The following is a 25810-nucleotide window of genomic DNA, read 5'->3' as shown; positions in this document are numbered from 1 at the left end:
GTAGAAATATAATCTCAAAAGATGATACAATTATAATCTCAAAACATAAATAACTTAGAAACATATTGTTAAATATATTTTTATAAAATTATTAAAAATATTCCCACTTGTCATATGCTTAATGATTTGCAGACAATATCTTAGGCAACAATTCATGCTATATTTGTTTTTTTAATTTAAAAATCTACCTATTTTGCTATGTTATGTTTATAAGCATTTGGCTTGCTTTTTGTATTTACAGCACATGTGAGCTTGGTACCTACAGAGGTTAGAAGAGACCATCGGATGCCAGAGCACTCAAGTTATAGTTGTTTCAAAGGGACCATGTCAGTGCTGGGAGACATTACCAGATGTAAGCAAGAAAAATACCTTTTCAATAAAAAGAATTCAAAAATATGGCTTAAATAAATTCTAGAGTTGGGTCATGGATTAAGAGGAAATATTTGGGGCTGGAGAGATGGCTTGGTGGTTAAGTTTACCAATGTATAGATTTTTAACAATCAACCCGGGTATTATGAGTTTTAAATTAGCTCTTTTGTTACACGTTTTGCAAGGTTTTAATCATAACCAATGTGTTTACAAATATTGAGATACAGGAAGTTTACAAAATAGTTTTACAAATCTTGAGATAAAGTTTAATTCTTAGAGAAAGTTTTAGAAAGTTAACCCAAAAACAAAAGAGTATGAGATGAGTAGTAGTAGTCCTTATTAGAAATAGTCAGAACCTTTATTTTGTTTTGCTCTCCTTTCTCTGTCACACAAGAGATGGCTTGCCTGATACACAACAGAGATTTTGGAAGAAACCTTTAAACAAGTATGCTTGGGTCTAAGTATGGAGGGGGAGCCATACCCTAACTGTAGAGCCAAATATTATTAATTCAAGTGAAACAGCATGAAACAATAAGTTTAATGCCCCTTCTACCTAAAAGACACCTGATTCCCTGTAAAACTGAATCTAGTAACCTGAGAACAAAGAAGGCTTAGAGATAGGAAAAATTTGAGTCCTGGCTATAGATAAGAAGATGCTGCAGGAGGGAGCTGAGAGAAGCACCGGCCACTGAAGAGTTGTATAGGGTATGTGCATGTTGCTGTTGGCCTACTCCTTTGCTTCCTCCCCCTCCTGCTAGGTCTCCATCCTAGATCTGACTTTTCAACAAACTTCCAGATCCATCTATGTAACTTAAAAGACAAAACAGTTACATAGTGTGAGTGGGAGGGGTGCTAGAAAAAATAAACGGAACTCAGAGCCAAGACATAGAGAATGGGGAATCTCTTTCCTTTTCCACATCGCTCATAGTATTTGTAAAGGTCTCAAATAATATTAGAATCTAAAGTACCCTTAGGTGGCCCTTTGGATTGAATATCTAAGGAGTATTGCAACCAAATTTGGGTGAATAAATTTAGGGCCCTTCAGGTCAGGTGTCAGGTGGAGAGGCTGGAGGAAGGGGCACATTGCCTGGTTTGACCAAGAAAATGGCAGGATTGCAGCTCCAAGTACATGGGATGCAGACAGGTGAAGAGGGCCAGTTGTATCCTTAAAGACAATTGCTGGAGGTACCTCCACCTCCAAGACTACCAGAAGGATGCTGGACACTCAATAGTCACTTCCTCAGACTTAGGGAAATGAAAAGTTTACACTGACCAAAGGGGAAACTTACATAATTGCTGTTGCTGGATGGGATGCTGAGTGACTGGAGAACCAGGTGAGTCTGTTGCAGGTGGGCTGGAGATGAAGGATAGGATCCCAGTGCAGCTTAGACCAGGAGGGCAAACCCAGGCACTAGGAGAGCCCATCTGAGTCATGACACAAAATGTAAGCATTGCAGCTTGGATGGAAAGGTGTCCTGGCTCAGAGCCAGGGAACACCCTAAAGTCATCCTGCACAACAAACCTCACACAAGCGATTTATTCAAGGGGAAAAAAACAGGAGCATGGCTCTCTCTGCTCCCGAGGAAACCATCAGTGAACTGAACAGGATACAAGACTTAGATACAGTTTCTTGGGAAGGAGGTGGAACTTTTCAGGGTGAGGCTTTCCAGGGTGGAGATTGGTGGGAGTTCAAGTCCAGAGTTGGGGCTTTTGACCCTGTAGGATAGGGACAGACAGCATCCAGCAGTTAGGGCAGTTAGAGTATTCTGTGGGTGGAACCTGTCAGTTATAGGTCCTCCGGGGAGGGGCCTGGCCACTTACTGTGACTCAAGGTGCTTACACATACCATACATAAGTACATAACATATTTATTATTACTCTGTTTAGGAAATTAGTCCTTTTTATCAACATAGGGAATGTCTGATTTATTCATTGTCTGGTTAGAAAGGTTCCTCAAGGGTAAAACTAAGATATTAAATTCCTACAGAAAATCTATAGTAAAGAGAAGAGAGATTCTATGACTAAGTGCATCAGGATCACAATGGGGAAACATGTAGGGACAACCAAACCAAACTAGAGGGAACTCATGAAAGTTGGATCAATGGCTGTGGAGCCTACATGGGACTGGACTAGGCCCTTTGCATGGTGAGACAGTTGTGTAACTTGATCTGCTTGGGAGGCCTTGGCTGTAAGATCAGAATCTACCTCTGGTGCATGAGCAGGCTTTGTGGAGCCTACTACCTATGATGGGACACATCATGCAGCCTTGAGATAGGAAGAGGGGCTTGGATTTGCCTCTACTGAATGTGCCTCCCCATGGGAGGCCTTGTCTTCTTGTGGGTGGGAGGGGGAGGTAGCTTGGGAGGGGAGGCTGGCAGGGTGAGAGGAGGGAAAAGGGGATGATCTTTGATTGGTGTGTAAAATGAATGAAAAAAATTAATTAAAAAAATAATTTCTTATTATCAGTGTGTTTGTGGAATGTATTACAATTTTTGTGAAAAAAAAATACCTCACAAAAGTAACATAGGAAGGAAGGGTTTATTTTGGCTCATAGTTCAAGGTTAATGTCCATTGTGATAGGAAATTCACGGCAGCATTGGCTTGAGGAAGGCTGAGAAACCTCCTCCATCTTACAAGCTGGGTGTAAGTTTCAGTTTCTTAAACAAAAGGCAATTAATTAACAACACCCCTGACAGTGGGGGCCAGAGAGAGAAGGCATGGACAAAGTCTGAGTCAGCCCCCACAGCCTTACAAGGCAGTGACCCCCTGAAAAGGCCAGGACTTGTTGAAGTATGCCCAAATATGGAAAAACAAAAATTAAAAATATGTTAGTATAACTGCTGCTGGGTGTTTGACCAATCATGTTAGAAATGTCATAGCTGTCCCTGGATTTCCCCTAGCTACGCTTAAAAGGACCGGCACACCTCTGTCCCAGGTTGCCATTTTGTACTCATGGTCAATCCCTCATGCTGGAAGTTTCTACAGAATAAACTCTCTTTGTCTTTTGCATACTATTTGAGATCCCAGACTCAGTTCCAGGTGTGGAGGGAAATAAGAAAATTGAATCTAAGTCCAATAGACTTTCCAAGATCCTGGGTTATATCTTCAATCAAGAGAGCATGTCCCTACATAATGTTTGGCTCTTGTATTAACTAACTTCATATCAAGTAAAGGAATAGAAGTGAGAGTATTCTCATGGCATTTGCTATTGACAAGGTCTTAGAATTTTATTTTGTTCCTTATCTCCTTCAATACTGTTTGTTGAAATCTAGAGGTACCATGCCGAATGAAGTGCCATGAGAATGTTTAAAATACCTTGGTAATCACCCACATATTGCTTACATTACTATGATTTTAGAATTAAACACTATATGGTACCCATGGTAAATGATTTATTTTCCCCAATAGCATTTGTGAAACCAGGCAGATGCTAATCCTAAAGTGGGATTTCTCCTAACTTAAATACATCATGATGTTCTTGTAGAATAAAAAACTTTCTGAAGCTGAATCTGTCATGCCAGATAAAGCAAGAACTGACACAGTTGTTAGTCTTTTTCTAGAGGTGGAGCACTGTTCCAGTTTTCAATAACATTGGAATTTAAATAGTAATCAAAATTTTATACATGATCAAGGTTTGCCTCCGAATTCAATTTACTAGAACATAGAAAGCCCTGGGTTTTATTCTCAGTAACATGCATATAGTGAAAATACATACAAAAACTCATAAAGCAACATCAGAACATAAAATGTTTATAACTAAACAGAAGTTCTATGAGATGGTCTCCTTATTCTTAGGACACACTTGAGTGTCTAAGGATAAAGATCCTTGATTAAGACAACAGATCATCTTCAGAAGGTATGTACATACACATAGAAAGATATTACGTCACAGAAAATGGCAAATAAAAATGGTGAAATGTTAGCAAATAGGTAAATACTGTAGAAAGAACAAGTATTTATTTGTATTGTTTTATTCTTTTAAGTATATTATTTTCTTATAGAGATAGAATATTCAAAGTTTCAAAATTTATTTATAAAAACACACAAATATCTAGTCAATTGATTATGGTGATAATTTATTTGTGCTGAAATGTGATTTTATTTGTATGTTAAAAAATAAAAGTGCCTGGGGGTCAGAGCTAATAGCAAGCCATAGCAGAAGTCTGGCAGTGATAGCACACGCCCTTAATCCTGATCACATGACAGGCAGATCTCTGTGTGTTCAGGGATACAGCCTGCACAGAGACACATGCCTTCAATCTCAATACCAACCATAGAGACCTGGAGTTCTGTATAGACAGGCAGTGATGAGGAGGTCATATGACTGGGTTTACAACCAATGAGAAGGCAGAACAGAAAGTCAATTAAAAACACAGACACACAGGAAGTAGGTCTCCTTCTCAGGGGAAGGACAGCAGCAGCAGCAGGTAGTAAGAAGGCAGTCTTGGTCTCAGCTCTTAGCTACTGCTCTCTGACCTCTGGGGCTTTTAACTCTGCATTTGGCTCTGTGTTTTTTATTTAATAAAACCCTTCAGAATTACATCTACAATTGATATGAAAACAATGGCATTATTAAAAAAAAATGTTTAATTGCAGTAAGAAAGAACTGCTTCAGAAAATAACTTTATAAAGTCCCTCTAAGTTGATGGACATTTGATGTGTGATTCTTTTTCTCTTAGGTACTGTGTCCAGCATTGTTGATTCTAGCTTGACATATCAGTCTTTGCTTAACTGGTCATATTCCCATGCTTTGTAATCAAACCTTGATAATCTATCTATACTTTATCTATTGTGCAAAAAAAGATATCCCCTAACAATTCTAGGTGGATTATTGTATTTATCAACTTCAGCTTCATTTTATTATTTCTATACTATTTCTATATTATTTCTATTAGTGCCAGCATACAAAACCTGAATTATCTTCATCAGTTTGTATTTACATGATGGTAAATCAAACTCGTATTGTTATTTTCTTTGAGTACATTGATATTTCTATTCATGTTTCTTTACATTCTTTGATCTCATTGATGAAGTTTATAATTAGTCTGACATTCCATGCCCTGGGAATCTAGGGAATTCTCACTAACTTACTTTTCTCTAGGATTGTGGAGTTGGGAAGACAGCAAAATATCTTTGCTGTTCATAGTACTCTCATTTTTGCATAAAATCTGGTCCTGTAAGCATCTTTCTTTAATATGTACTTGAAGTGTGTGAGTAGCTTGCCTCATGCTGGACCATGAAGCAGATAGTCTTTTGAATAAGGACAACAGGAGTTGGGTGGAATATCATGACCTGGTTATAGGGATGCTTTCTGAGAAAAGTAGATACATGGACTTTGCATCAAATCTAGGCCTAAGGGTAAGGTAAAAATTTTCCTTAAGTGTATATTTCTTATTTTGGTCTTAAATGAGTCTACTCTATTATCTCATGGAGAATCCATCATGATTTGTGTATTCATTTATTAAAAAATTTCAGATATGTCTGTAAATTTTAGTACATGTGAGTACAATTTATGCTGATTGATCTAAAAGTTTGTAGAAAAAAAAAGACCTATTTCAAACTGATAGAAACAATGACTGATAGTGTCTATACAAAGCAATTACTGTTAAAATGTCCAAGACCAGGATTTAACTATTCGTTTAGAGACATCATTTTGTTATTATAGTAGAATAAGAATGACTGTCAAACACGAGAGATCCTGCTCTGACGCACCTGCAGCTCAGGGATGCGTTGTTTCTGCACTAACTCATGAGACTCTTGCCTTTACAGACTGACTGACAGTGTCTGACTGAAATTGACTTCTGCTTCTGTGAAACCATACTTTTTCACAGTAATAGCACAGAATGAAATATGACAGCTGAGGTCACAGCGAGCTACAGTTAGAGAGAAGGGCCAGCGTGCAGAAAGTCACAAGAGAAGATGGTTGACATAATCACTCAACAGCATTTGCTCACTCAGTGTAAACTCACATGGGTGTTATTTTACTGTTAGATTATAATGATTTTTAGATTTTTTTTCATAATTTTATACTTTAGAAAACTGACAATTGCAGGTATATATGGACACATAGTCCATGTACTTATCATGAAGTAATATTTTGTATGTCTGTTTATCCATTTGTCTATTAAAGGGCTTCTGTGTTCCCTCCCAGTCAGAGCTATTTTAAATTTGTTGCTATAAACATTTTGTACATGATATCTTAAAGATATTATGTTCAAATATTTAAAAACAGTACCATACTGTTCACAGAGACTGCTAAACATAGGATAATATATTTTTCTCTTGGACATTTGCATATTAATACGTTTATACATTAAAATGCTTATAAAACATGGAATGTAGTACTTATATGCAAATGGGTATTAATAACTGTGCTTTTCTTACCTACTTATTTTAAATTCATACACTAGTCAGCGGCAGTATGCTAATTTGGTGGGGAAAATAAAAGTCTCTTTGAAGCAGTTAGCATAAACTTATACTTCCTCATCCTTTCATCTTGGATTTTACAATTTTGGACATTCATTCCTGACCAAAGTACAACCATACAAGATGATCAGAAATGCTTATTTATCCAATATAGACTCCAACAAAAAATAAAATAGTAATTACTCTTTTCAAAGTCCTGTAAAAGAGAGTATTGATAAATATATGGATTTGTTTCTTTTGATGCCTTTTAATCAGCAACAGCCACTTTTAGAGAGGAAGGTACCTATTACAAATGATTCTACTGAAAACAAGTCTGCAGTATAAATAAGAAATGTTCTTTAATGGTTCTAGACCAAGTTAATAAAAACTCCGTGTGACTCAGCAGCTCCAATCCTAGCTGTAGACCCATTTAAAATGACAACACAGAAGTACACAAAAGTCTGAACATAACTCTGTCTACTAACACGGTTCATAACTGCTAAAGTATAAAGAATTAAATGTTCAGACATTTCATGGATTAAAAAAAATTACTCTCAGCCCAGTGTTCAATTTTAAATTTCTCTAGTATTATTTAATTCAAATCTTAGTCTGTGTCTGAAAGTCTCCTCAACTGGCAAGAGCACTGTGAGGCTGAACCATGCCTCTAGCTGTTGTGAAAAGGAAGCTTAGAACACTTGCCTCACCTGGCAGAGATCAGATAGTTGGAACACACAGCTGCCGTCAACAAGGTTCCACGCTACAGTCTGAATACTGTCACATGAATGTCTCCTTCCAAAGAACGGTTCTATCAGAAACTAAGGTAAGAGTGAGAAACTACTCACACTTATACTTAATTGCTAACCACAGACCATAAACTTGCTCTACTTTGGTCAAGAAGGTACGCTTCAGATCTACACAAATGATAAATAATTTAATTTTTATCACTTCTTATATTTCAGTTCGTCCAAAAAGGAGCGTGGTGTTCTTTTCTTCAAAGGTATTTTGTGATTGCACCTGTTTTGATCCTTTAATTTGTAATGAAGGAATGAGGATTGCTGACCACAACACCAAAGTCTATTCCCCTGTTCTCAATAGAGCTTGTTAGACTGTCACCAATAATGTTCTTGCTTAGATGTTCTCTGTCTGCTAATTTCTCATATCTCCATTTTTTTTAATCAAAGTTGTGGCTGCCATTCTTACACTTTCCTCCATGATGTAACAAACAGTATTTGAGGTGACAATATTAAATTGCTATCAACACAGGCTACTGTTATATGTATACTCAAAGAAATTACTACTCTTTCTCTTGAATCCTGTAAGGTGTCAGTTCCTCGAATTCAAACAGGAATGTTTTGATAATGGTATTTGCTTCCTAAATGTCACAACTCAGGATACCTCACTGTTTCTGGAACATACCCTATTTTTCCAAAAGATTTTTTCTTTCAATTTGTCCTGAAACAATATCATTGCTTTACCTTTTCATTTGCCTTTAAAATTCTAAAGCTTCACAAATTCAATTAATATGAAACAAGCAATTAAAATTTAATTTCACATCTTTGTGTTCTTATAGATTTTGACCAGCTCCATTAATCAATCAAAGAGAAGTACCATGAGATAAGTACTGTACTGGAGATACTCACAGAAGACATCCTAAGTTGGAACACGGTATGTGGACATTAAACCAAAAATAACATTGTGCTACACTGACTGATGTGGCAAAGGGAAGAGGAAGAGAGGTAGGAAAAAGTGTGGGAAGAAATGGAGTGATAGAAGAGAGGATGAGAGAAGTAAAGTAAAGGGACTGAAAATTTAGATACTGCTACTGGAAGAGAAGTGTGTATACAATTATGGCTTTGCCTGTATATAAAAGAAAAGAAGTACTAATTAAGATGAAGCAAGAGTAAGCCATGGTGTTTCCAATACACAGGCATTGAAATTATTTCATGGCTATTATTCATAAACTCAGGGGTGGAAGAGTGGTTAGAAAATCATTTTCCTAAACATGCATTTCTCATTGGAATTACATACTTTCCCCAAGTCATTGCACACTGATTACTTGTTCCCATTTTCCTTCCAAACATTTTTATTTCAATTTTAAACTTTGTGTACCATCTGTACTTTTATGTAGATATGAGAATAAATATTTAGAGTACAGTTAGAAAGTAGGCTGTTGGATAAGAGGGACTTATTAGGTGCCTCTAGGGAGGGAGCATTGCTCATCTCAAGAGCCACATGAAATTGGCTAGTTTTATGGTACCTAGCATGATCCCCATTATATGGGCTTTGAGTCTAATCAGACAGCTAGTTTTATCAAGACCTAAGTGCTGCTATTGCATCTGTAGGGAGATCTTACCCTGCAGTTCAATGTGTGTCCCATAGATCTCCTCTATTTTTCTCACTTTGCAGTTTGCATACCATAATTGTCTGGTAGTAGGAAATTGAGTCCTCAGGAAGGATTTCGAGTCAGTCCTATCTCAATTCCACTGAAACCCAAGCCCTAAGTGTGGGTTGGCTCCATTAATTTGGACTTGCCTGTGACTTCAGAGAGCCATTCTAGAGCAATGGCAATAGCCTTCATATTTGTAGTTAGAGTTTTCCTGCCTGGCCCAGTCAGGACAAATCTCTCTCACCCGCCAGTCCCACAGTCGCTCAGACTCAACCAAGAGAGCACACTGAAACTTACATTGTTTAGAAACTGTATGGCCGTGGCAGGCTTCTTGTTATCTGCTTTTTCTATCTTAAATTAACCCATTTCTGTTAGTCTATACTTTGCCACATGGCTTGTGGCTTACCAGTGTCTTTACATGTTGCTTCTCATGGCGGCGGCTGGCGGTGTCTCTCCCCAACCTTCTACATCCCAGAATTCTCTTCTCTCTTGTCCTGCCTATACTTCCTGCCTGGCCACTGGCCAATCAGAATTTTATTTACACAGAGCGATATCCACAGCACTTCCCCTTTTCTTTTTTTTTTTTTTAAGGAAGGTTTTAACTTTTACATAGTACAATTACATATAATAAAACAATTATCTAGCAAGAATTACTTTTGTCTTGTACTCGGTTTTGTGTTAGATAACCTGTGGCTCTTGTGGGGAGATGTGTGTGTGTGTGTGTGTGTGTGTGTGTGTGTGTGTGTGTGTGTGTGTTTTCAATGAATTTGTCAGTTTGTGTAGGTCAGAGGACCACCAGAGCTGGTTCTCTCTACAATGTGTTCCTCAGGATTCTGCCTCAGCCCATATTTAATACAGATCACCAAGCTCGGAACAAACATTTTTACCTGCTGAAACATTTCCCTGCTTCCATAGTTCCCTTCTTCACAGCCCAACGTGTCATATTCTGGGTGCTCAAAATATTTGTAAGAGATATGCATTCTGCTGAAAAACTTATTACCAGTCTTGAGTTTTAAAAAGGAAAGGAAGCCAAGCATTATGCTGTAGGTATTGCATTACAAAAGTAAACTCTTCAGTAATCTTTGGTTAGATTATATGGGTAATAAATGGATAAGTAACTATTCATGGGCTTTTATATTATTAATTAGTAACATTTTTCTCTGTATTTTCTTTAGTATTCAATGTAACAGCAACACATTTGGAGACAGTGAAGGATATTATCAAGAAGTTATAACCACTGCTATGATTATTTGTAATTGGCTTTAAAGCTAAAGCTCTTTTTACATTGAAAAACCCAACATTTTGTAATGCCTGTATATTCACTACAACATACCTGATTACTCGGTACATCAAAGTCCCATTTTCCATTTCTAATTTAAGAAGTAGAGGTAGGTAGCATGCTACATCAATCTTCATATGGGCCCTGCTCCTGTTTTCTCCAGTGAAATTTCATGTGAATGATCAGCCATAAAACAATGAAAAGCATCTGTACTGCCAGAGTGCAAAGAACAACATGTATTTTGATGTATATATAATACATGGACATATTATATACATGCAATATTTGAAAGTATGAAAATGTGTAACATTGTTAATATTAATCTCCAGAATAATTCAAACTATTCTTTCTGTAATTTTTCCTATTTCTTCCTTTTTAATAAGGATCTAATACTTGAGGTCTTAGTGTCATATTAATAATTACTGAATGACAAGTTTGATATGCTGTTTGAATTACAGCATGAAATTAGAGCCATCTGTCTGACATTCTGGTTCTGACAATTTGATACATGATATCTGAATTGACTGCTGAAGAGGATGACAATTTTTTTAAAGAGATCATGGATTTGGGTGATTTAAATATTAATTCACCATTCTTGATTGAACAGAATGGGGGAAATGCTGTGGGATAATGTCCTTGTACACTGGTTTAATAAAATGCTGATTGGCCAGTAGCCAGGCAGGAAGTATAGGCAGACAAGGAGAATTCTGGGAAGAGGAAGATCTGAGTCAGGAGTCACCAGCCAGAGGAAGCAAGATGACAAGGCAGAACTGAGAAAAGGTACCAAGCCACGTGGCTAAACATAGATAAGAATTATGAGTTAATTTAAGTGTAAGAGCTAGTCAGTAATAAGCCTAAGCTAATGGCCAAGCAGTTATAATTACTATAATCCTCTGTGTGTTTACTTGGGGGATGTGAGTGGGAGAGATTTGTCCTGACTGCCAGGCGGCTGGGACACAGGAAAACTTCTAACTATACCATAACTTAAGTTTTTTTTAGTATGTGTGTGCATGTGTATGTGCACATGTATGTGTGTGCACATGTGTGTGTGTGAGACTTTAGTTTCTTAGTGTGTGTATGTGAGGGGGGGAGATCTGTATGTGAACATGCAAGCAGAGAAAAAATAATCTCTGGGTTTGTGTCTCCCAGTTCTCTGGTTTGGGAACAAGCACCTTCACTTGCTAAGCCTTTGTTCTCTGCCCTCATGTTGTTTGTCTGCTCATGTCATTCCTACTGATTTTCTCTGCAGGGTATCATCCTTCAGGCTGGGAGGGAGCTGCTCTGCATGGTTGACACTTTTGGTAGCAAGCATAGGCATGTTTGAAGAATCCAAGAGCAAAAGTGAATGTCTCCAGTACTGAATCAGTTTATGAAAAAAAAAAAAAGGTATTCACCAAAATAACACTTGTGTACCATAGTTCTAATATCAAGTTTTCTCTCCTTGTGAAAATTCATTATAAATGTGACATAATATCTGCAATTTGTATTTAAATTCTGTCAGAGTCATGTCATCTAATCACTCAGAAACTTCAGAACTATCAGTATCTGGGATAAGTAATCACTTCTTTTTGTTTGTTTGTTTGTTTGTTTTTCGAGACAGGGTTTCTCTGCATAGCTTTGTGCCTTTCTTGGAACTCGCTTTGGAGACCAGGCTGGCCTCAAACTCACAGAGATCTGCCTGGCTCTACCTCCTGAGTGCTGGGATTAAAGGCGTGTGCCACTACTGCCCAGCTAGTAATCACTTCTATAAGGCTGTAAATAAGATGTTATTAAGCATGTCTTTTATAGACCCAGTAAAGGAGACAACCTTACCCTGATATTCATCATGTAAAATATATGTGTCTTTTTAAGAGCTGACTCATGGAAATTTTTTACTATCATTGGGAATATTGACTAAAAATGAAATTAACTTCATTTTATTCACATTTTGAAATTTTCCCTTGTCAAATTTCACCAGGCAAGAAATGTAATATTTTAATGTAAAGAGTTATGATTATTTGGTTATATTAGAAATCCTTATCTGAGGTGTCCCAAGCATGTTTTCATTAGTATTTTACAGAAAAAGACTATTTTAGACCTTGCTTCCATTGTGATGCAGTTTTGAGCACACTAAGTCTCTGTTTCTGTCTGTCTGTCTCTCTGTCTGTCTGTCTGTCTCTCTCTCTCTCTCTCTCTCTCTCTCTCTCTCTCTGTGTGTGTGTGTGTGTGTGTGTGTGTGTGTGTGTGTGTGTATGTGTTGACCACAGACATTAGAGTGCACTAGCGAGTTCTGAGCCCTCACTCTATAAAGCAAGAACTTGATTTTAATCAGGAAACAAAAGCAACCAATGTGTTAATCAAAAAATAAAAACAAAAAATTCTAAACAGTCTTATTTAAATAAAAAAAAAAAACATGGAGTCAAATATAGCCTTAGAGATCAGGGAAATAGGAATAGCCACCAGCTAACCTTACCTCACCACGCCACAGCTTCCAAGTTGATCTACTTCCTGTCTATCTTTATTGCCATGCTATTCTGTCCTCTCATTGGCTCTTTGCCCAGCTACCTCACTTCCTTGTAGGACTGATAATTGTTTTGCTCATCCATGGGGGTGTGTAGCACCTTCCACTACTGTGAAAGCTAGCTAAGCAGGGTCAAGTTTCCATGTCTGTAACAGCTTTGTTTCTCCATTTTCTATGACTGAGGTGTGGAGATATTTTATTTGTATGTTAATAAACAAAGTTTGCCTGGAGATCAGAGGACATAGCCAGCCATACACAAAAGTCAGGCAGTGGTAGCACACGCCCTTAATCTGATCACGTGGCAATCAGAGTCTCTGTGTGGTCAAGGACAACACACTAGCAAACAGCCAAGTGTGGTGACACAGGCCTTTATCTCAGTACCAACCATAGAGACCTGGAGGTCTGTACAGACAGGCAGTGACAAGGAAGTGAGGTAGCTGGGCCAAGAGCCAGTAAGAAGGCAGAACAGCAAGCCAATAAAGGAGCAGGTTAGATAGGAAGAAGCTCTCTCTTGGGAAGCTACAGTGGCATGATGAGTTAAGGCTACCTGATATCTCTCACTATTTCTCTGATCTCTAAGGCTTTCACCCCTATATTTTGCTGTGTTTCTTATTTAATAAGACCATTTAGAAGTTTGTCTATACTGAAGTATGTGGTGTGTTTAGCAATAGGATTTTACTGTCAAGTTCTAATAAATAGACAGGATGATGGGAAATAACCTGTCATAATTGGGGTTCTTTAGGATCTCACTGTCCAACAATTCCAAAAGTAACCAACTCCTGGGACTGGGATTATTTGTTAGTGTCTGACATTTTATAGGGACACTTGCTGATTAAGGTGGTGACTTACAGTTACATAGCAAGAATGGGGGCTGGTGTCTGTAAAGTGGCTGTAGTTAAAAATAATGTCTATTTTAAACAGGTAGACCAGAGGATATTGAACGTTCCAGACTAAGAAAATGCCAAAAGGTCTAGGTAATTATTAAGACATCTGTCCTCATTTAATCAGTGCACATAGCATATATCTGTGAAAACTTCATATAAATCTGCACCAATCCATACAGTCATGTCAGGTACAAACACAACTAAAAAATAAGAAAGTTATTTGAGAAACTGGCAAAGCATGAGTGGGTGACTATTAGAATTCATAAGTAGGGGCTTGTGAGATGGCTCAGCAGGCTAACACACTTGCCACATGTTCTAGTTAGCTTTCATTATCAAAATGATCTAATCTAAAGTCACCTGGGAAGAGCATCTCAATGGAGGATTATCTGTATTTGTTTGGCCATCAGGCACATCCATGGGGGATTTCTTTTGATTTTTTAAATTTTTTAATTAATTAATTTTTTTTAGCAGTTTGATCACATTTTCCCCTCCATCCCTCCTTCCTCTTTTCCAAGTCCCTAGTCCCAACCTCCACCACCCATTCATTCCTCCTCCTTTATCTTTAGGAAAGGGCAGACCTCCCATGTATATCAGCCAACCATGGCATATCAAGATGCAATGAGAGTAGGCACCTCCTCTCCACTTAAGACTGAATAACCCAGTAAGAGGAAAGGGTCTGAAAAACAGGTAACAGAGTCAGAGAGAGTCCCTGGGTTTCTTAACTAAATTAATTGCTGTGAGAAGGCACAGCCCACTATAGATAAGACCAGGACTTAGGCAGGGAGGTCTAAGCTTTATGATAGTAATGAACCATGTTTAAGCACAAGCAAGCAAGCATGCATCTGTTCCTCTTTCTGTCTTTCTATATCTCCCTCTCTCTCCCTCTCTCTGTCTCTCTGTCTCCCTCTCTCCCTCTCTCTCCCCCCCCCCTCTCTCCATTGTGGATATTATGTAACTGGCTCTCTCCCTCTCTCTGTCTCTCTGTCTCTGTCTCTCTTTCTCTGTCTCTCTGTCTCTCTCTCCGTCTCTCCATCTCTCCATCTCTCTCTCTCTCTCTCTCTCTCTCTCTCTCTCTCTCTCTCTCTCTCTCTCTCTCTCTCCATTGTGGATATTATGTAACTGGCTCTCTCTGAATCTACTGCTGCAATGATGGGCTGAAACACAACAATGACCTAACACAAAACCTTTCTCCTCTGCATTGCTTTTCATCATGTATTTTACCACAGCAAGACACTGAAGCTATAATATCATTAATGTCTAATGCCCTGAGTTCTGTTCCTGGAACTTGTTATAAAAGGATTCATATGATATCTGAATCTGTCATCTGACTTCTACATACAGACATCATGTTCAGACACACAGACACATATACATAACAAGTGAAATACTTTAAAGCTTTTATTCTTTTTATTTCTTTTTAATTTTTGATATTATAATTCCATTTGTCCTTTCTCTTTTCTCCTTCCAAACCTTCCCATGTGCTTGCTCTCTTTCAAATCCTTGGCCTCCCTTTTTGTTAACTATTATTGCACACATACACATATATGTTCCCCAATATAACCTGTTCAGTCTGTATAATGTTGCTTGCATGTATGTTTTCAGGACTGACAATTTGGTAATAGATGACCAATTGTTCTGCTCTTCCCTGGGGAAGACTGTATTTCCTGCTTTCCTAGTAATGTCAGAAGCTACTCTCATAAAACTAGTTTTTAAAAGAATTTAAAATTAAAGTTTGCAACAAGCCACTCTATCAATTCCAACTTACATTTTAGAACTAAGAGCTGAAAGAAATATTAGTTAGTATGTTGTTATGCACAGCATGCCAAAATGTCTGATGATGTAATTTGATTATCCATGAATGAAAAACAACACTGCTCTCTCTTCCTTTAGACATGTATTTCTTCACCCTCCATCATGCTTCTGATAGGTTTTTATCCAGTCTTTTGTGCAATTAAATTAATTTCATTATGATACAATATAATGGATAGAACTTTTACAAGGAGGGACATCCTGTGTTGGTTGTCTGAACAAACTTCCTAGTAGCCTTGGTTTCAGTGAAACCAAAAACCTTACATGAGCAGGGTCACACTTCTTAATCATTTGAAATATTATGCTTGAGTAAACTTTGATGGCTTTTTAATTTGAAAATCATTGGATAGCTTTCTTCAGACATGAACAAGTATAAATTCACCTACTACCATGATTTCCACAGGAATGGATTTATGTGGGGAATTAAATGATAACCTAAAGACCCATTGTTGAAAGGCTCTTGACTGTTTTCTGATAAGAGTTAATTAAAACTTCACTGACCTAGCTTGTGTCAGTATCTTTGATGCCCCAGCAATTATACAATTTGGATATGAATAGCTTATTTGCAATGGCAAAGTCAGGCAAGCTAGGAGGTTAAAAAAAAAAAAAAACTGTGCAAACTTTTAAAATAAGAACTTGCATCTTTTTTGAGCTATCAATTATTTATTAATATTAGCATCACCATAATTATATGGAATCTTAGAAAGAGATTAAATGGCTCTTGACATTTACTGCTGAATCCCAGTAGGCATGAGTCTATTTAATGTGTTTGTAAGTTGCCATCCTCTACTAATGAGGCTCTCTTAGCCACCATCTTATATTATGTACTAGTTATTTGATAATGTTTGAAAATATTTGAAAGAGGAAAAGCAATTGATATCCAGAGTGGTGATTTCTGGATTGAAATGTGAGATGGTATCACCATTCAAGCTGCATTCTTCTGTTACTTGCTAAATGTCTAACTGATGACTACAAGCAAGAAATAAGCAATGTCGGTTTTTGTTTTGTTCTGTGTTTTTGAGACATAGTTTCTCTGTGTAGTTTTGGTGCCTGTCTTAGATCTCGCTTTGTAGACCAGGCAGGCCTTGAACTCACAGAGATCTGCCTGGCTCTGCCTTCCGAGTGCTGGGATAAAGGCGTGTACCACCACTGCCTGGTGCAATGTCATTTTTTATGCATAAATTCCTAACAGCACTAAATAACCAATCTAAAGCACTCTTCTGAGTGATTTGGCATATTTTTATTTGGCAAGAAAATGGATATGACTATAAACATGGGGAATAATCTCTGCTCTACTTCTGACTTCAAGCAAAATTATTATCTTTAAAAACAGCATAATTAATACACAACTAAAGAAACAAATCAATCTAGATTTAAAAGACCAGAAAAAATTATGTACTTCAATATTTTGTTATATAAACATGTCATTTTGATAATTACTAGTTATCAAAATAAGGAATATAACATCAGAAGAAAAACAAAATAAATTGAGTAAACAGATAAAATATTCAACTATGATGAATGTTCATTACATAAAAAGAATATTTTAATATATTATTTATTTGAATATTAATTTATTTAAATGTAAAGTTGTTATTAATTGATGTTTACCAATATATATTTATTAAGTACATAAATGAGCAGTAAGCACAGATATCTTTTTATACATATATAATATGCAATGTTATTAAATACTTAGATATGTCTATTCACCAAACATATTCAGATAACTATGGGGATGTTTTGATTTCTACCATTTGGAGGCTGCTTCAAAGAGAAATTATTATTTCAAGGCAAGCATATGTCAGCAAAACAAAATAAGTACCACAAACATTGTTTTAAAAATAAACATGACTAGAGAGTAACCCTTAATATAATGACAAATATCCTACTGTTTTCTTCTGTGATTTGCCTTTGGGAAGACGTAAGATGGAACATGCTCTCCCAGCAAAAATATATATATATATATATATATTCACGTGTTGCTTTAGGTGGATGCTAGCACAGATGGATGGGAAGATTTATGGTGCGCTCTGGCCAAGTTGCTGAGACATTACTGTCTTACAGATGAGTAAGCATCCATAACAAACAAGTTGCCAGCCTTGTATTTCAGTGTAGCAGATAATGAAAAACCATCTGTCCACTGCAGGGATTTGCCAGACCTACAACTCAGCAAACCACTCCATTTTACAATGTTTAACAAGAAAATGACAGCGTTTCTTACAAGATTTCATTATTTGTCTGCTCAGTTTGAAATAAATAGTGACACAAATACCTTAACAAGACCAGTTAAATGAATGATAGATGTTGTGGTTAATACTGGAAAATAAAATAATGCCTTCTTTTGGTTCATGTGTAAATAGGGTGTTAAGACCTTTACATAGTTAAACTTTATTTCCAGTGCAGTTTTTAAGAAGTTATTAATTTATTTATTGCATATTTGTGTGTGCACACTGTCTCTGTACATGTCAACCAAAAGAGAGTGGCTTTCACCCCAATATCTGGCTCTGGGTTTTCTATTGATAAGACCATTTAGCAATTCATGTTACACTTACTAATTTCTGTCTGCTATGTGTATTCCAGGTAAGATATAATGTCTGGAGAATCAAAGCTACTAAAGGCAAATGAAACAAAACAAAACAAAATTGTGGTGCTTTTCTGAATGTAGGTTGTATATATGTGTTCATAGGGATATATATTATATATGTATATATCCCTAAATATAGCCTGGTCAATTTGTATAATGCTACTTCTATGCATATTTTCATGTTTGACCATTTGATATTGGATAACCAATTGGTGTGTTCTTCTCTGGGGAAGATTATTTCTTGCACCCTCTGTATTTCTTGGCTTCCTGTAGTTCTTTGTTATGGATTGATGCCCCATGGTTTTTCAACCATCCACTTTGTCACAATAGTTGACTCACTTAGAATGACTGTTACCAGATTCATCTATTTGAATTTTATAATAACATTTTTCTTATTGGTTGAATAATATCCTACTGTGTAAGCATATTATGTATTTAATATGCCCTCATTACTTAGTGGCCATCTAGACCTTTTCAGTTTCATTGTTGTTGTGAATAGAGCAACAATTTTTAAGAGTGATGAAACTAGAATGCATGATAGATTTATTTCTAACTGTTTGAGGAACCTCCATTATGATTTTCATTGTGGTAATAGCAATTTGAACACCCACTTGCAGTGAATAACTGTTTGCCTTGCTCCACATCTACACCAACATTTGTTATAGTTTGTTGTTAAGATTTTAGTCCACATGACTTGGATAAGATGAAATTTCAAGTAACTTTTATGTTTTCCTGATGGTTGATGATGAAAAATAATTTAAATGTTTCTCACCAGTGTATACTTTATATTTTGAGATCTCTTCTTTTAGTTACATGTCCCATTTCTTAATTAGGTTATTTGTTTTCTTTACTTTTCTTTTAGTACATGTGTATGGGTATCTTGCCTACATCAATATACACCATATCCATGCTTGTGCTCAAAGAATTCAGAGGATTGTGTTAGATCCCCTAGAACTAGAGTTACAGTACTGTGAGGATGCTAAGAATTATATCAAGGCCCTATTGAAAAACAATGAGTACTTTTCAACTGCTGAGCAAACTCTCCATTTCCTTGTCTTGACATGTATTATTTTTAGTTATTTATATATTCTAGGAACTAAATTTCTTTCATCTATATAGGTGATAAGAACATTTCCAATTATTTAGGCTTTCTCTTCACTGAAATGGTAGTGTCCATTACTTTACAGAGATTTCTGATTACCGAATTCCCAAATTACTATCTGCTTTTAGTAATGTCTGTGCTGCCAGGGTCCTGTTCAGATATTCCTTTCTTGTGTCAAAAGTTAAATTGTATTTCCTACTCTTGTCTGTAAGATTCAGACCATTATGTTACGGTCTTTGATTCAATTGGAATTGAGTTTTACATAGAATATGAGATAGTAATCAAGCTTAATTCTTTCTGGTGCATGTTTCTATTTCTATTTTTGAGTCAACTAGGGACTTTTCATAGCAATTTTTAATAATGTTTCCTTCTTTTATGATAGGTTATAGACAGGTTCATCTGTAGTCATGTCTAAATGCCTCTAGGATTCTGAAATGATTCTGTACTGGATTTCTACTATATTCTTAAATGTTGAAACTTTCTTCTATAATTTTCTTAAATGTTTATCTATGCTTTTATTTAGCCCTGTCTCATCTTCTATGCTGTGTAGCCTTACTCTTGGTGACTTACAACTGTTCTAAATTTAGTAGAAATTTGTCATTCTTATGTCTATTTTTCCTGCATGTCTGTCTGAATGTATTCTCAGCATGCTGTTCATTGAATTCAGCCGATATTGTGGTCAGTTGCAGGTGTTTGCCACTGTTTCATTTTAATTTTGTTGCTGTTTTTATTGTTGATTTTGACAGTCTCCCCAGACTGACCTTGGCCTCACTTTGCTATCTATGATGACCTCAAAGTCAAAGTAATCATTGTAACTCAGCCATAATGCTTGGATTATAGCTTTAAGCCATTTTACCTGAATTTTTACTGTTTTTTTTTGGGGGGGGGGTGTTTTGTTTTGTTTTGTTTTTTTACTTGACTAAACTGACTTTTACACTGGAAGAATTTTGCTTTGTTCCTTTTCAGTTTCAATTTTCTTAATGAATTTTTCTTCCATTTTCTTGATTTTGTCCTTCAAGTGGACTGCCATACCACGCATTTTGCTAACTTTCTCACTTAGACCTAAATGGATTCCTACACTCCAACCATCTCTGATGACGTGTGTGGTTGCTTATATTTCCTAGCAGTATAACACTGAAATCCTTCTCCTTCATTTCAGCTTCCTCATTGTCTTTGCTTTCAGGAGAATTATGAAGACCCAGAGCTGCCCCAGTAGTCTATTTTCTCATTTTTGTGTGTTTCATTGTTGTATTTTGTGGGATACAAGAGCCATATGTTATTTGTAATACTACTTTCTTCTATTCTTTGCAATAATTTGCTTTATTTTATGTGAGTGAACCAGGAGAGTTATTACTTATATTGATGTTCCCTACTTCTACATAGGTAGAAGTTTACTTGTGCATCAGATACAATCATTGGCAGGCCAGCTGCTGTCCTTTGCTTGCTGTCACCTGATGGTATCTTCCTGCCTGTATATTTGTTAAACGCTACAGGCCAAATTTGGGAATATAGTTTTGGGCTGTTGTTTGAGCACATAACCCTTTTTTATATTTTTTAATTATTGAATGTACAAATAAATTTTCCTAATGCATTAGAAAACTAATTAGCAGAATTATCTTGTTGTTCAACAAATCTACCTCATCTGCTCCTATACACTACTTATATTGCATTCCTAAATATCTGATCTTTGCTCATAACCACTGTTATCCCTTGATTTTGATGGTGAAAACTTAATGTGTAATGCACAAAGCCATAATTCTTAAACTTTTACTCTTTCTCTTAAATTCATATACCAGATGGGTGTCAATGTAAATAGATACTAGAAGCTGAATGTTGAGAAAGTTAAAGCTTCCATCAACCTTCATTTCTGAAGGGCCTTATGAAATATTACATCTCTGTGAAGAAATAAATATCCATTAAGATAATTATAGCAACAAATGATACCATATAAAATTATGAAAGGGTCTTCTGTTTCATTTTTAAATGACTGTTGTAAGAATGAAATTCCCAAATCATAAGAAATAACTACTTTAAAACAAATTTCCCACAGAATCAGCAATATGCCCATACACTAGGGTATTATGTAGGCTAATAGGAAAAAAAGAAGATCAAAGGTTAGAACCAGCTGTGAATATTGAAGATCTATCATTCCTCTATGAGAAAAAGGCATTTAGGAAGTAGATAAAGCAGCTGGGGACACCAACTCCAAACTGTCAGCTAGCACCTGAACATAGACAGAACTATGAAGGTATAATTTACTTTGCCTATGGATTCTGAACTCAAGACATGTGGTTAGGACATGAATTTCTTTACAAAGTTATACATTCAAAAATTTAATAATCCCAAGATTAGAATAAATGAAATGGGAGACAATGTTGGCCGAAAGTGTTAGCCAAAATGAAGAGAAAAGTCCATAAGGGAACCTACTTTCTTATAATCCAGTTAAAAAGCAATAGTGCAGGTTTGATGAGACATACTCTATATAGCTACATAATTTTAGCCCTAGATGCAATGGGACACTAAATAATAAGCCTCAGTGATACGTTTAAATCACATTAATAGGAAGTGTTGGTTAGGATGCTACCGAATGACACAGGCTATTGCCATTCTTCCTGGTTGCCTACCAAAATTAGATATGTTAGATTTGTGTTAGTATGACAAAACACTGAAAAAAAAAATAGCTTGGAGGAAAAAAAGCTTTTTACTGTTTACTCCAGATTACACTTTTCACTTTTTACTTCAGCTTATACTCATCATTCAGAGAAGACAGGGTAGGCTACTTCTTACATACCACCAAGTGGTAGCATGAGACCCAGCATGTACTTCTGTATCGACCACTGTATATGTAAACGTCTGGTTAAATAAGAAACACAGAACAATTGCAGAGTTAAAAGCCATGAGGTCAGAGCAAGAGCAGGAAACCTTACCCTTCACTGCTTCTGCTCTTCTTCCTCTCTGCAAGAGACCTACTTCTGTGTGTCCTGTCTATTTATAGACTTTCTGTTCTGTTTTCTCATTGGTTGTAAACCCAGCCACATGACCTCCTCATCACTGCCTGTCTGTACAGACCTCCAGGTCTTCTATGGTTGGTATTGAGATTAAAGTTGTGTGTCTGCCATGCTGGTTGTGTCCTTGAACACACAGAGATCTACCCAGCTGTGCCTCCCAACTACTTGGATTAAATGCATGCACCACTACCGCCTAGCTTCTGCTCTGGCTTGCTCTGACCTCAAGGCAACTTTATTAACATACAAATAAAATCATATTTCAATACAAATAAAATATTACTATATTTCCCCTTTTCTATTTTAATGAAAAGAAAAAAAGGAAAAAAGTTATAACTAATATAAGAAAAACTATATACAAAAGTACAATAACTATATATACCATATATACAAACAATAAATACCTAGACAATGTCTAGTCCAATTGCATTTGACAAATTCAGAGAAAATAATTCCATTATCTATCCTATTTTGGTAAGTCTAAAATGTACCTGACTCACTTTCTATCCTAACTTATATTACTAACAGAACTGTCTTATAACATCTTTCAAATTTATACACTTATAGCTCTTAGTGAGTTTTTCTGAAATCCTTAACAAAGATAATTATAACTAAAACTAACTGATCTTCAACTCCCTCAGATACCCAAGAAGGAAATAATACTACCTAATAACAGGAAGTGCATGCAAGCAGCTTCCCAAAAAAAAAATGTGAGTTGACAGAAACAGCCAGCTGCCTGGACAGGTTTCTCCACAGTGTTGGGGCATCATCTTCAGCCTATAGGCTTAGCTTATCTGACAGACTCATTTGTGAACTAGGATGTATACAAGGTCAACAGCTTGACCTTACATTTGGTGAAAGCAATCCATGTACCAGAAATACCTGAATTCCATTAGTGTCATGTCATGATTCAGGATTTTAAATTCTGGAAATTATTGATTTTTTTTTCAATTCACCTGTCCATGTTTCTTGGCTGTGTATATGTGGCTTCATCTCGGCATCCCATTCTTCTCCACATCCCTCTATTAAATGCCATTCTACTATTGAGAGGGGTGAGCTTAGTTATTCTTCAAGAATAACTGTTTCCTCTGCTGTTCCATTGCACATCAGAAGCCATTGGGCCACTCCCTGTTCAGCTGCCTTTGAAGAAAAGGGCACAGTACATTTTACAGATTGCAAAGGTCACTCACTTCAGGGATGGTGCCATATTGTCCTGGCTTCAGAAGATGCCTTTTCTTAAAGCCACAACCACACTTGTTTTGGCAAGAATCAGTAGTCCTTTGTTTCATGTCCTGTCTGTCTTGTTTGTCAGCAGTTGATTAGAGGATACTTTGTTGTCCAGTGGCTAACTTTTGCCACAGTGAAAGTTAACTCCATATGCAGTTTCTTCAATGCCCATATTTTCTCTGAAGTAGATTGGTACTGCCAGGAGCCGATATGTCTCATAGTCATAGCAAAAAAGAAAAATTCCTAAGTTATTAAAACATTTTAAATGCCATATTCTGTAGATCTCTAAAGGGTTTGAAGATGACCTGTCTATCTAAAATATATCTGTTTGATCTTGAAAACACACCTAATATGACTATAAGTTCAATTAAAATATCTAACCACTAACTTTCATTTCTATATATCTTAATAGTTGGCAATACTAACATTCAAGGATTAGCAAATTGCATTACATTGTTAAATGAATGGTGTAAATACAATATCTCGAGCAAGATTAGAAATATGTGTATGGCATATTCTAACAATCTCAATCTCAATAATAATAATAATAATTTGTATACAATATAAAATAATTGAATCCAATGTAAAGTATTTAAAACTAGTAATTGTCTTTTTCTTTTTTCTTTTCTTTTCTTTTTTTAAAACAAGCACCTTTTGCCTAGCCCTTTTCCTAACCCTTAAAAACAACTTTTAACCAACCCTCCTAAACAATGAAAACTATCCCAGACCCAAAACCCATAAAAAGGCCAAAAAACCACCCACCCCAAACCACCCCTTTGGGAATGTGGGTGTTGTATTCTTAAAACTGCTTCCTGCTGGGTATGGGCGAAGTTATCTTTATTCTGAAAAGAAAAATTTTGGGTTAACTGTCAAATTCTCAGAAAGGTAACTATATTCTTTGTTATCCATAGTGCCAAAGTTCAGGGTTTATCTCAAGTCCTTATTCAAGTAGTCTTTGAAACTAGATCATCTCAGCTAGCCATCAGAATTGTTCTAAGCATTTTGTAGTCCAAAGCTGATCTGTAGATGATGTTTGTCAGCTTAGTGATATTATTTTCCACATGGAATTGTTGTGGGGCCCCATGTTCTTCCTGGAGATTTCAGTTGATGTTAGGCCTGGCTGTGATTTCCTGTAGAAAACTGAAAAGAGACTCAAACACAAAGACATGTATAGGCAGCTAATTGAAGCCTTTTCTCTAGAATTAATTAGTACTCTATATGACCATTATTATCTTAACAAAGTTTAATATATATATGTATAAATATAAATATATATATATATATATATCTTATAAATTTTGATATAAAATTCATACTTTAAGAAAAGTTTAAAGAATCAGAATAGAATCAAAGAATTGAGGTTTGTAATAGAACAGTCCCTTAATTAATTTGGTTTTTCTCCTGTCCCATGTCAGAAGATGGCTCTTTCTTCTGGTATGATACAGGGAGTTTTCATTTTCCTTTTAACAACATGCTTGAGTTTAAAGGAGGAGAGAGCCATTCTCTAACTCCAAAGTCAGCTTTAAACTTTAATTGAACTGGGACTACAAGAAGACCAATAGTATTAATTTTTTAGAGAAGAGCAGAAACAAACATTTAGGAAGATTTATGAAATTTAGTAGATGATATACCAATAGGCCGTTTTACTCTTTTTCCTGGGACAGATGAATTGTCCTTTTTCTTCAGTTGTCTCATTTGTCCAGTGTTCTTCAGATTCCTTAGCCTTCATTCTCCTAAAAAACAAAAACAAAAACCTTTCCCTAAGGACCACTGGTGTGTGAAGACCCTGAAGAAACATGTCCCTGCATATTTTACCTCAGTGATGTTTTATGATGTTAATCCCAGCAGATTTTTCAGACTTAACTAGAGCTGATTGTCCCAGTAAAAGGATTGGATATAAAGTAGGGGATCCACTTTGTGGTTTATGGTCTCTTAGGAATCACAACTGACTTTTCAGCTCCCCTTGACCAGAAACCACAGATTCTCAATTCAAAATGTCATGTGAACGGCTCTAGTCTCACGCATTTCCTACTAAATCTTCACTAGCAGTCCTCAGTGTTTTGCACGCCTCTCGACACACTTACTTTCCCAGACCCCACAGAACAACCCCGAATACTAACAGCTGCCGCAGCACAAAGTTCCAAATATTTCTACCATCCTCCCCAAATCATGTTCATGTCTGTCATATCTACAGCCAGTTCTCTGGCACCTGCCTCTGTCCTACTTTTCTTTCTGTCGCTGTAATAAACATGGCAAT

The 25810-nt window shown here is 36.4% G+C and overlaps 1 pseudogene; it reads left to right on the top strand.

Annotated features, from left to right (window-relative positions):
* The window catches only part of LOC118586250, a 180861-nt pseudogene that overhangs the window by 2256 nt on the left and 152795 nt on the right, over positions 1-25810 (top strand).

The sequence above is a fragment of the Onychomys torridus genome, chromosome 6, assembly GCF_903995425.1.
Source record: "Onychomys torridus chromosome 6, mOncTor1.1, whole genome shotgun sequence".
In the NCBI taxonomy this organism is placed as follows: domain Eukaryota; kingdom Metazoa; phylum Chordata; class Mammalia; order Rodentia; family Cricetidae; genus Onychomys; species Onychomys torridus.
The sequence above is the reverse complement of the archived record's forward strand: the minus strand, read 5'-3'. Positions and strand labels throughout refer to the sequence as shown.